This window comes from Erpetoichthys calabaricus, chromosome 5, assembly GCF_900747795.2.
Source record: "Erpetoichthys calabaricus chromosome 5, fErpCal1.3, whole genome shotgun sequence".
Classification (NCBI taxonomy): domain Eukaryota; kingdom Metazoa; phylum Chordata; class Cladistia; order Polypteriformes; family Polypteridae; genus Erpetoichthys; species Erpetoichthys calabaricus.
In genome coordinates, this window is record NC_041398.2 from 16,269,365 (window position 1) to 16,280,981 (window position 11,617).

General features: G+C 41.0%; 1 protein-coding gene across 1 annotated transcript in view; it reads right to left on the reverse strand.

The window, feature by feature from the left end:
• The window catches only part of LOC114641785 (uncharacterized), a 45,310-nt gene extending 40,793 nt beyond the window's left edge, over positions 1-4,517 (reverse strand). Inside the window, exon 1 of the mRNA XM_028790804.2 lies at positions 4,446-4,517. The gene's annotated coding sequence lies outside the window, so the exon portion shown is untranslated. The remainder of the gene's footprint in view (positions 1-4,445) is intronic.
• Positions 4,518-11,617: the final 7,100 nt, after the last annotated feature.

The window sequence follows — 11,617 nt, forward strand, 5'->3', positions numbered from 1 at the left end:
CCTACAGTGAAGTATGGTGGTGGCAGCATCATGCTGTGGGGATGTTTTGCAGCGGCAGGGACTGGGAGACTAGTCAGGATAAAGGGAAAGATGACTGCAGCAATGTACAGAGACATCCTGGATGAAAACCTGCTCCAGAGCGCTCTTGACCTCAGACTGGGGCGACGGTTCATCTTTCAGCAGGACTACGACCCTAAGCACACAGTCAAGATATCAAAGGAGTGGTTTCAGGACAACTCTGTGAATGTCCTTGAGTGGCCCAGCCAGAGCCCAGACTTGAATCTGATTGAACATCTCTGGAGAGATCTTAAAATGGCTGTGCACCGACGCTTCCCATCCAACCTGATGGAGTTTGAGAGGTGCTGCAAAGAGGAATGGGCGAGACTGGCCAAGGATAGGTGTGCCAAGCTTGTGGCATCATATTCAACAAGACTTGAGACTGGAATTGCTGCCAAAGGGGCATCAACAAAGTATTGAGCAAAAGCTGTGAATACTTATGGACATGGGATTTCTCAGTTTTTTTTTTATTTTTAATGAATTTGCAAAAACTTAAAGTAAACTTTTTTCACGTTGTCATTATGGGGTGTTGTGTGTAGAATTCTGAGGAAAAAAATGAATTTAATCCATTTTGGAATAAGGCTGTAACATAACACAATGTGGAAAAAGTGATGCGCTGTGAATACTTTCTGGATGCACTGTATCTGTATGTATATATATATATATATATATATCCATCCATTTTCCAACCCGCTGAATCCGAACTCAGGGTCACGGGGGTCTACTGGAGCCAATCCCAGCCAACACAGGGCACAAGGCAGGAAACAATCCCGGGCAGGGTGCCAACCCACCGCAGTATATATATATATATATATATATATATATATATATATATATATATATATATATATATATATATATATATATATACACACACACAGTGGTGTGAAAAACTATTTGCCCCCTTCCTGATTTCTTATTCTTTTGCATGTTTGTCACACAAAATGTTTCTGATCATCAAACACATTTAACCATTAGTCAAATATAACACAAATAAACACAAAATGCAGTTTTTAAATGATGGTTTTAATTATTTAGGGAGAAAAAAAATCCAAACCTACATGGCCCTGTGTGAAAAAGTAATTGCCCCCTTGTTAAAAAATAACCTAACTGTGGTGTATCACACCTGAGTTCAATTTCCGTAGCCACCCCCAGGCCTGATTACTGCCACACCTGTTTCAATCAAGAAATCACTTAAATAGGAGCTGCCTGACACAGAGAAGTAGACCAAAAGCACCTCAAAAGCTAGACCTCATGCCAAGATCCAAAGAAATTCAGGAACAAATGAGAACAGAAGTAATTGAGATCTATCAGTCTGGTAAAGGTTATAAAGCCATTTCTAAAGCTTTGGGACTCCAGCGAACCACAGTGAGAGCCATTATCCACAAATGGCAAAAACATGGAACAGTGGTGAACCTTCCCAGGAGTGGCCGGCCGACCAAAATTACCCCAAGAGCGCAGAGACGACTCATCCGAGAGGTCACAAAAGACCCCAGGACAACGTCTAAAGAACTGCAGGCCTCACTTGCCTCAATTAAGGTCAGTGTTCACGACTCCACCATAAGAAAGAGACTGGGCAAAAACGGCCTGCATGGCAGATTTCCAAGACGCAAACCACTGTTAAGCAAAAAGAACATTAGGGCTCGTCTCAATTTTGCTAAGAAACATCTCAATGATTGCCAAGACTTTTGGGAAAATACCTTGTGCACTGATGAGTCAAAAGTTGAACTTTTTGGAAGGCAAATGTCCCGTTACATCTGGCGTAAAAGGAACACAGCATTTCAGAAAAAGAACATCATACCAACAGTAAAATATGGTGGTGGTAGTGTGATGGTCTGGGGTTGTTTTGCTGCTTCAGGACCTGGAAGGCTTGCTGTGATAGATGGAACCATGAATTCTACTGTCTACCAAAAAATCCTGAAGGAGAATGTCCGGCCATCTGTTCGTCAACTCAAGCTGAAGCGATCTTGGGTGCTGCAACAGGACAATGACCCAAAACACACCAGCAAATCCACCTCTGAATGGCTGAAGAAAAACAAAATGAAGACTTTGGAGTGGGCCTAGTCAAAGTCCTGACCTGAATCCAATTGAGATGCTATGGCATGACCTTAAAAAGGCAGTTCATGCTAGAAAACCCTCAAATAAAGCTGAATTACAACAATTTTGCAAAGATGAGTGGGCCAAAATTCCTCCAGAGCGCTGTAATAGACTCATTGCAAGTTATCGCAAACGCTTGATTGCAGTTATTGCTGCTAAGGGTGGCCCAACCAGTTATTAGGTTCAGGGGGCAATTACTTTTTCACACAGGGCCATGTAGGTTTGGATTTTTTTTTCTCCCTAAATAATAAACACCATCATTTAAAAACTGCATTTTGTGTTTACTTGTGTTATATTTGACTAATGGTTAAATGTGTTTGATGATCAGAAACATTTTGTGTGACAAACATGCAAAAGAATAAGAAATCAGGAAGGGGGCAAATAGTTTTTCACACCACTGTATATACACACACACACACACACTCTCGCATGTCTAAATAAAAATCATATGTACAGATATCAATATCTACAGTATCTGTCTCTATGCACACAATGTCCTCCATAATATCGGAGACAAAGACCCACATTTCCTTGATTTGCCTCTCCGCTCCACAGTTTAAAATACCAAATCAACCAATGCAGACATTGTGTTTCAAGTGCACATTGTAGACATTTCGGTCACCACACTTTTCCTACATGGTCTCACCTACTTAAGGGCACCATAATATTTGGGACAGCTGGTGTCCCAGGTGGTTGTCATTTCTCAGGTAGGTTTCATTGCTTCATCACTTTATTGGGGAGAAGAAAAAAAAAATTCTTTAAAGCTTAGAGATTTAATCTGAAGGTCAGCCATAGGTTTCATTTGTAGTTTCCCAATCCCTGTTCACTCACAGGTGGCACAGTGGTAGTGCTGCTGCTGCTTTGCAGTAAGGAGATTGTGGGTTTGCTTCCCAGGTCCTCCTTGTGTGGAGAGCACTTTGAGTAGTGAGAAAAGCAATATATAAAATGTAAAGAAAATAATGCGACTGCCTCAAAGGGTTTTTTGGGAATTTCCACTTCTGTACTTTATTTCATTTTGGAGTTTGAAGGTTATGATATCATCATAATTCCTTTAAATCTTAAAAGCGTTCTCTATTGATAGCAGAAGAATTACATTTTCAGAATTTCCTTTTAGTAGTAAAAAGGTGGTGGCACTTCTGTATCTTTTTAAATACTAATATGCTTTATTTGGGGATCAGAAAAATAAAGCACAGCTGTTTTTAAGCGAACAAAACTGATTTTCCCCTTGGGATTAATAAAGTATATCTATCCATTTAAAACTGATTTTGGAAGGGATATTTTTCCACAATTCCTCATCAACTGGTAAAATGTTATTCCTGCTTCATTTTGTCAACAGTTTCTCTTTTAACATTTTCAATGACGATCTGTTAAGTGTGCAAATGAAAAACCGAGTGAACATAATAAAGTTAAAAGCCACCTATAAATGCGGCGATTCATTAATATGGTTTACTCTCAGCTGTAAAAACTTTACCCCCTTTCATTTTCTGAACTTTATTTCCCCCTAAGTGTATTATAATTTTCGGTACAGGAAATTTACTTTTTGAAGCACAGTTTATGAAATGCTAATGCCATTTAAAAAACCTTGAAATATGAACCATGATGGTAGTATCTTAGAGGTGAAGGAATTTGCAAGTCTTTAAAGAAAGACTTTGTTACTTTAACTTAATGCATTAAATAAACGGGAGGGGGTCTGCAGCAAACTTAACAACAAGGCGGTTAACTGTCGGGTCCATGTATAATGAATTTATCCTACCGAGTCAGTTTAACAATTTTTATTTGTTACAAGATGTGCTCCGACTGTTGCGATAGTTTTGAAATGTAATGCGTTCGCGAATGAACATAAAGCTGCTGTTTTCATTTAAAGAAAAGACGGCCGTCGCCAGGTTTAAAGGCCGCTGCTTTGCGCATTGACGTGACCGTGGGATTCTTAACTTACAGGCTGCTTCTCTTATTGTGAAAAAAGAGACAGAGTTCGTGTAAACGCAATATGTTGAACGAAACCCGCGGCGCCTCCTTTAAAAGATAGTTTTATAATTCGTCTTTCTTTCTGCCGTGAACGCGCTATTCGAGTACTGCGAAATGATGCCTTTAAAAGCTCTACACACTCACATAAAGCACAAGGGATATCGGATTTTCACGGGGCTCCGAATTTTTCACTTCACTGCCACCAAAACACTCTAAATACGGACCACTCGCTGGACCAAACTCCGTGTCGGTCACCGTTTAAAACTCTAGAAACCCGTAACGCAATGCTGTAGATTCCAATATGTACTCGCCTCGCTCTTACTTACCGTTTGCTCTTTTGCCTGTTTTATGAACTCCGAACACGCGGAACAACTGAGTGGAAGGCGTGCGCGAAGAAATAGAAAACAAGGCGCGGGAAAAGTACGTCATCAGCATGCGACGACGGACACGTGATCTAACCGACTTCGCACGTGAGCCTTCCTGATTTGATTTTTTTTTTTCAATGAGACGGTGTTGTTCGGTTACTTCTTCTTCTTTCGGCTGCTCCCGTTAGTGGTTGCCACAGCGGATCACCTTTTTCCATATCTTCCTGTCCTCAGTATCTTGTTCTGTTATACCCATCACCTACATGTCCTCTTTCTCCATATAACATTCAAAGTTCCTACACTCTCTTTACCTTCCTCCTCTCCTTCTGTCTCCGGACACGTCTCCCCATCTTCTTCTCTTTCTTCGGCCAACTTCCGCCAGCACCCTGTTAGCTAATAGTACTGGTGGCAGTCGCTGTTAACCCGGGGCTCGGATTGGCGGATGATCCACGGCCAATGTCGAACGTAACCAAGTGCAATACAATCAACGATATGGAGGAGAGGCGAGGGGGATCGATAAATAAGACCAAGTGGTCCGAGATCCGCTTTATTTCATTTAAAATTTCTGTGGAATAGTCGAGAGAAGGGCTACAGTTGAGAAGTCTTTCAGTTTGTAACCTTCATGTACACTGAAAAAAAAAGGGAAATGGCAGGTGGTTACATTTACAAGAATGTATTTACTTTATATTGCATGTATTGTTTATGTTCCACTTTTGAACATAACTCGATCATGTTTAATTTATTGAATCTTGTGGGATGTGCAATATACTAATTTCAGTCATTTAGGTAGAAGTCAAAATAGTTATATTTAGTCCTCACCGGAAATTACGCACCAAGCGGATTTATCATTAACAGAAGTTGGATAACTTGGCGGTAAAGTCATGTGACTTTCAAAGAAGCAACAGGTTGTTCGTTTGAGTTATTGTCGCCAGTGTAGAGCAAAAGGTTAGTGAAATAAAAGTTAAAAAGTCTGTGTCCCTATTACTTGCCCAGAGAATTTGGACACGTCATTGTTCTTATTGTTTACATCCCTCCTCGGGCGGACGTGGGGGGTATTTTTCGTACGTCACTTAAATCATCCGAGATCAGATGCCTCATCTTGGATAAGTTAATGCCGGTGAAACTCATCCGGGATAGGTCGGTGTTTCAAACGCAGCCGTGTAGTAGATTAGTCGAGCTGGATCTAATCATCCGAGATGAATGCGCGCGCCGGTGCTGAGTGAAAAGCCCATACATATTGAGTCTAGAAAACATGATCAGCAAGTCTTTGATAGGCTGTAACAAAATGATGAAAGAACGGGTGCATTTTGTTTTCACACACGTGGCGCAAGACCTTTTATTCGAAGGACATGAAGAATTTCAAGATTTAATATGCACAAAGGGTAACACTGCAAAAGCAGCCCAGACCAGAAAAGACGGCTGGCAAAAAGTAGCCGACAAATTAAACGCTAAGTAGTGTGCATTGTACTTACTGAAAGCAGCGTTTCATTTCCTTTGTGTCAGATTAATTATTATTTAATATGTCATGATTCCAGATCAAACGTGAGCACAAGGAGAACATGGGAACAGGTGAAAGTGAAGTACAAGAATATACTTCAAACTGGTAAATATTGGTATATAACTATTTAAAGAATTGTTGACATAATCATATATAATATAAAAAACATTAATTTTAAAGCTAATAAGAAGGCAGACAAGCAAAAAACAGGTGGAGGTCCAGGCGGTCCAGACCTAACCCCTGCAGAAGAGTTGGCTCTCCAGCAAAATGCCCATCGCCCTGTTTGTGAGGGCATTCCAGGGGGAAGCTCCTCCTCAGAACCAGTGGCAGGATGCAGTGGTCACTTCATTTCAGGTAAAGGATGGTCATTGCATATATTTGTCCTCCATGTGTGCCATAGGTATGTTCCATATAGCCCTCTTTTTTTGTTGGGTCAGTTGCAGGGAATGTCATATCCCTTGAACCTGTGTCTGACCAACGAGATATTGACGAAGGTCAAATATTTGATGAAGACACTGTGTCTGATTATTCATCAGGAGGAGAGGTACATTTTCCAAATAATGTTTGATCAAACTCCACTCTGATCAGTCCCATGTGCCCCAATCACATTTGGAAATCCTGGTAATGAGAATGTCAGGCTGATTGTGGGATTCTTCGTGGAACTGTGGGTGTTTTAGTCTGTGTATTACCTACCTGCAATGGCATGAAACGCCTCTTTTATTGTCTGCACACGCAGGTGTCCAGGAAACACAATGAAAACCCGAAGGAAATGTTTCAGAGCCAAACAGACTTTACGAATTGCCTGGCAAACTACACTTTTAGTTAGATTCTCTGCATCGCCTACAGTATATAAAAAAGTGCCGCTTGTAAAAAAACCTCAAAGCAATGTCTACTGTCTGTGTGGTTGTGAGAGCCCGACTTCACCGAGTTTGACTTCGAATATGTGGAGCTAATAAATCTTTGAGGTACAATATTCCCCCTCGGCTAAAGTGGTATCTTTCGAAAAGAATTTCCTCCGGGAGCAATAAAGGATCTTGCTGATCGCGCAAACCCCTCTCTATATGAAATTCTCGTCTTATAATTTGCGTACCGATATCAATTGGTCGCTCATTCATGAATGGTGAAGTCATGACTGAATGAATTCCACGCACCGTCACTGATCACGTGTGTAAACTAATCCTTGTTTACGTAGAACAAACCTGCTCCGAGCAGGTCTGAGGATTAGGATGTGCTGCTATGATAACACTTCCAGCAAGAGTTTCGAAAAACCGACAGATCCAGGATCAGGCCAAATCGACAACAATTACATCCGGCTAAATGAGTAATCCACGTATGAAAAATACCCCCCAGGTTAGCAAGTACAGATATAAACTCTTGATGCATATTTTTAGGAAGTCACTGTGCATTGCAGAAATTCCAAAGGACTGGAATATGTAAAATATTTTTCCATGATATTAAAATTCTGATCAGGTAGACCCAAGCAGCTATAAGCCAGTAAGCTTAACGTGCATCACAGGAAAATTAATGGAAGGAATTATTAAGGACTAGACAAAGAGCCCGTTTCGACAACGTAAGATGAAACGGGCACGAGTTTGTGTCAGCAGTGTATGAAGAACAAATGATAAGTAACGAAGAAGTTGTTTTGTAATGATTGTAGTCCACTTTTCTCATTACTGTACAGGCGTGTACTGTTAGTTGGTGAATTTTCCAGGCCTATAGTATAATATTGAATGATGAATGTTCCAGTACAATATGGAATAGTAATAAGTATAAGTACCACAATCCTGATATAGGTGTATTGAATGAATGCGTAATTAGGCCTCGAGCTGTAGTCGAAATCGCCTGTCAGGCCTCTAGAGCTTTAATCGAAGTCGCATTTCTCTTTGAATTTTTGCGGCCGTAAATCCACCGCCTGCCGCGATGTTGGGGTTGGATGACGGTCTCTTAAGGTTTTTCGGGCAGCTGTGCAGAAGGTGACTGCGCATTTGGTTTCGGACGGACATGAGTGAGTGAGGAGGCAGGCGAATTATGTATTAAGATAAGATTGAGCAGCACGGGAGTTTGACTGAACAGTCAGCATGGGGTCAGAAGAGGGAGGGCGTGTTTTAATTTACTAACATGCTGGAATTCCATGAGGAAGGTGGAGCTTATGATATTATTTATCTGGACTTTCAGAAAATGCTGCTGTGATGCCCCCACCGTGACTCTAAAGTGGGCCGATTAAATTTGCCCCTCAGCTCATGCAAAATCAAATGTACTATACTTATAACTTTTGTCAATTTGTCTTGATTGCACGGCTAACCTCTTCAAGTGTCATCAGATGACCTGAGCATGAACGATGTCACACCAGCAGAAGTAGGGAGCATCTTCACAATCTGAGGGAAAACTTTTGTTTTTTTTTTTCAGTGGTGGGAATAAGCTTTTTTTTTTGTTGTTGTTCTTTATTTCACCTTATACAATTTCTTGTATTAGGAATTTGTTAGTTTTCACATACCCCTTGGGATCAGAGCGCAGGGTCAGCCATTGTACAGCGCCCCTGGAGCAATTACAGGTTAAGGGTCTTGCTCAAGGGCCCAGCAGAGTGGGATCTCTTTTTGGCATTGATGGGATTTGAACCGGCAACCTTCTGGATACCAGCACAGATCCTTAGCCTCAGGGCCACCACTCCACCCATAAATTCTATAGTAATACAGTAACATGTATTTGTTTAATTTTTTTAAACAATGCAGTGTAGCTTTACTTAAAAAATATGTATTTAAGAATTGGATTAGTTTATTACCCATTACTTTTAAAAAGTAATTGGGCTACATAAAGCATGTTACTTTTACTGTGCCACCCCCAACACTACTCATGAAAATTTGAGTAGTTAGGAGGTTTAAATTTCAATCCCCGCTCTATTCCTTCTTTCTTCATTTTCCACATTACAATACAATACCAGTTTATTTTTGTATAGCCCAAAATCACACAATTAGTGCTGCAATGGGCTTGAACAGGCCTTGCCTCTTGACAGCCCCCCACCCTTGACTCTCTAAGAAGACAAGGAAAAACTCCCACAAAAACCCTTGCAGGGAAGAAACCTTGGGAAAGGCAGTTCAAAAAGAGACACCTTTACAGGTAGGTTGGGTGTGCAGTGGGTGTTAAAAAGAAGGCGGTCAATACAATACACAGAACGGAACAAATCCTCAATACAGTATATAAATAAACATTTTAGAAGTATGGAGCAGAATTTAACAGTACAGGGTGGTCCAGATCTAACTATGCAACTTTTAATGCAATGCAATAATTGCATAATTATCTATAGGGTGGTCCAGATCTATTACATAAGACGATTTGTGATTAGTAAACATTACTAATTCAAGGGTTCTCTCTCTGCTTTAATTTCACAACAATGGCTTAGTCTGCTTACTTTCGAGCCTTCAGGACAGGAGTGAACCTCACTCTCAAGTCTTGAAATTTCTCGACGGTGATTTGTGCGATGCTACGGTTTCTGTGTGGATTATCACATGGCTATTAAGGCTGCTGTTGTCCAAGAAACAAATCGACACATTTAAAACAGTCTTGAGATTTTTGACACATGAATTCTTAAGATGTTTAGAAAGTCCACTGCTGCTTGAGAATCGTTTGCCACATTCACTACAAAAATAAGGCCTCTCTCTAGAGTGGATTCTTAAGCAGCCATGGAAATTATTTAAAAGTGAGATTCCTTTACCACATTTAAAGCAACAAAAATATTTTATTTATTTATTGAATGATAGTGAAGGGCAGCATGGTGGTGCAGTGGATAGTGCTGCTGCCTCGCAGTTAGGAGACCCGGGTTCACTTCCCGGGTCCTCCCTGCATGGAGTTTGCATGTTCTCCCTGTGTCTGCATGGGTTTCCTCCCACAGTCCAAAGACATGCAGGTTAGGTGCATTGGCGATCCTAAATTGGCCCTAGTGTGTGCTTGGTGTGTGTGTGTGTCCTGCGTTGGATTGGCACCCTGCCCGGGATTGGTTCCTGCCTTGTGCCCTGTGTTGGCTGGGACTGGCTCCAGCAGACCCCCGTGACCCTGTGTTTGGATTCAACGGGTTGGAAAATGGATGGATGGATGATAGTGAAGACTGCTGCTTGAGAATCGTTTGCCACATTCACTACAAAAATAAGGCCTATCTCTAGAATGGATTCTTAAGCACCCATGGAAATTATTTAAAAGTGAGATTCCTTTACCACATTTAAAGCAACAAAAATATTTTATTTATTTATTGAATGATAGTGAAGACTGCTGTTATGTTAGAATCTTCTGCCCCATTCAGAACAGCATTACAGCTTCCCTTACAGTATGAACTTGTTTATGCTGCCAATGATGTCGACAGTCAGAACAGTGTTAAAGGTAAACCACAAGGCCAGTCCAGGATGAGAACAATACCTTTATTGACACTTACAGATTGTGTTAACTTCTTAAATACACTTAAACTAGTACATATATAAGCAGCCGTTTTTGTAAAATACAAGTATGTTCGCAACTGTTGGAAGCGGGCATGCTATTAGTGCAGACCGGAGAAGCTGGCATACAGTCCACAAAACATGGAAGTGAAACAAGTAGTATTGAAGTATTTGGCAGCTATTGTATAATAATAGTGATTATTATTTTGTTTTCTGCAGTGGGTTGGCACCCTGCCCGGGAATGGTTCCCTGCCTTGCGCCCTGTGTTGGCTGGGATTGGCCCCAGTAGACCCCTGTGACCCCGTGTTCGGATTCAGTGGGTTGGAAAATGGATGGATTATTTTGTTTTTTTCATTTTTGAGATGCCTAGACACCCCAAAAGGTAGAATATCTCACAAAATAATTTTCCCTATAAAAACAGAAAATCCAGGGCCGAAAGGGTTAACTTTCAAATATTCCCCCCCTCCCCCACACACACCCCTTTGTTCCTCTAGAACAATAAAGCTACAGTGGTGTGAAAAACTATTTGCCCCCTTCCTGATTTCTTATTCTTTTGCATGTTTGTCACACAAAATGTTTCTGATCATCAAACACATTTAACCATTAGTCAAATATAACACAAGTAAACACAAAATGCAGTTTGTAAATGGTGGTTTTTATTATTTAGGGAGAAAAAAAATCCAAACCTACATGGCCCTGTGTGAAAAAGTAATTGCCCCCTGAACCTAATAACTGGTTGGGCCACCCTTAGCAGCAATAACTGCAATCAAGCGTTTGCGATAACTTGCAATGAGTCTTTTACAGCGCTCTGGAGGAATTTTGGCCCACTCATCTTTGCAAAATTGTTGTAATTCAGCTTTATTTGAGGGTTTTCTAGCATGAACCGCCTTTTTAAGGTCATGCCATAGCATCTCAATTGGATTCAGGTCAGGACTTTGACTAGGCCACTCCAGTCTTCATTTTGTTTTTCTTCAGCCATTCAGAGGTGGATTTGCTGGTGTGTTTTGGGTCATTGTCCTGTTGCAGCACCCAAGATCGCTTCAGCTTGAGTTGACGAACAGATGGCCGGACATTCTCCTTCAGGATTTTTTGGTAGACAGTAGAATTCATGGTTCCATCTATCACAGCAAGCCTTCCAGGTCCTGAAGCAGCAAAACAACCCCAGACCATCACACTACCACCACCATATTTTACTGTTGGTATGATGTTCTTTT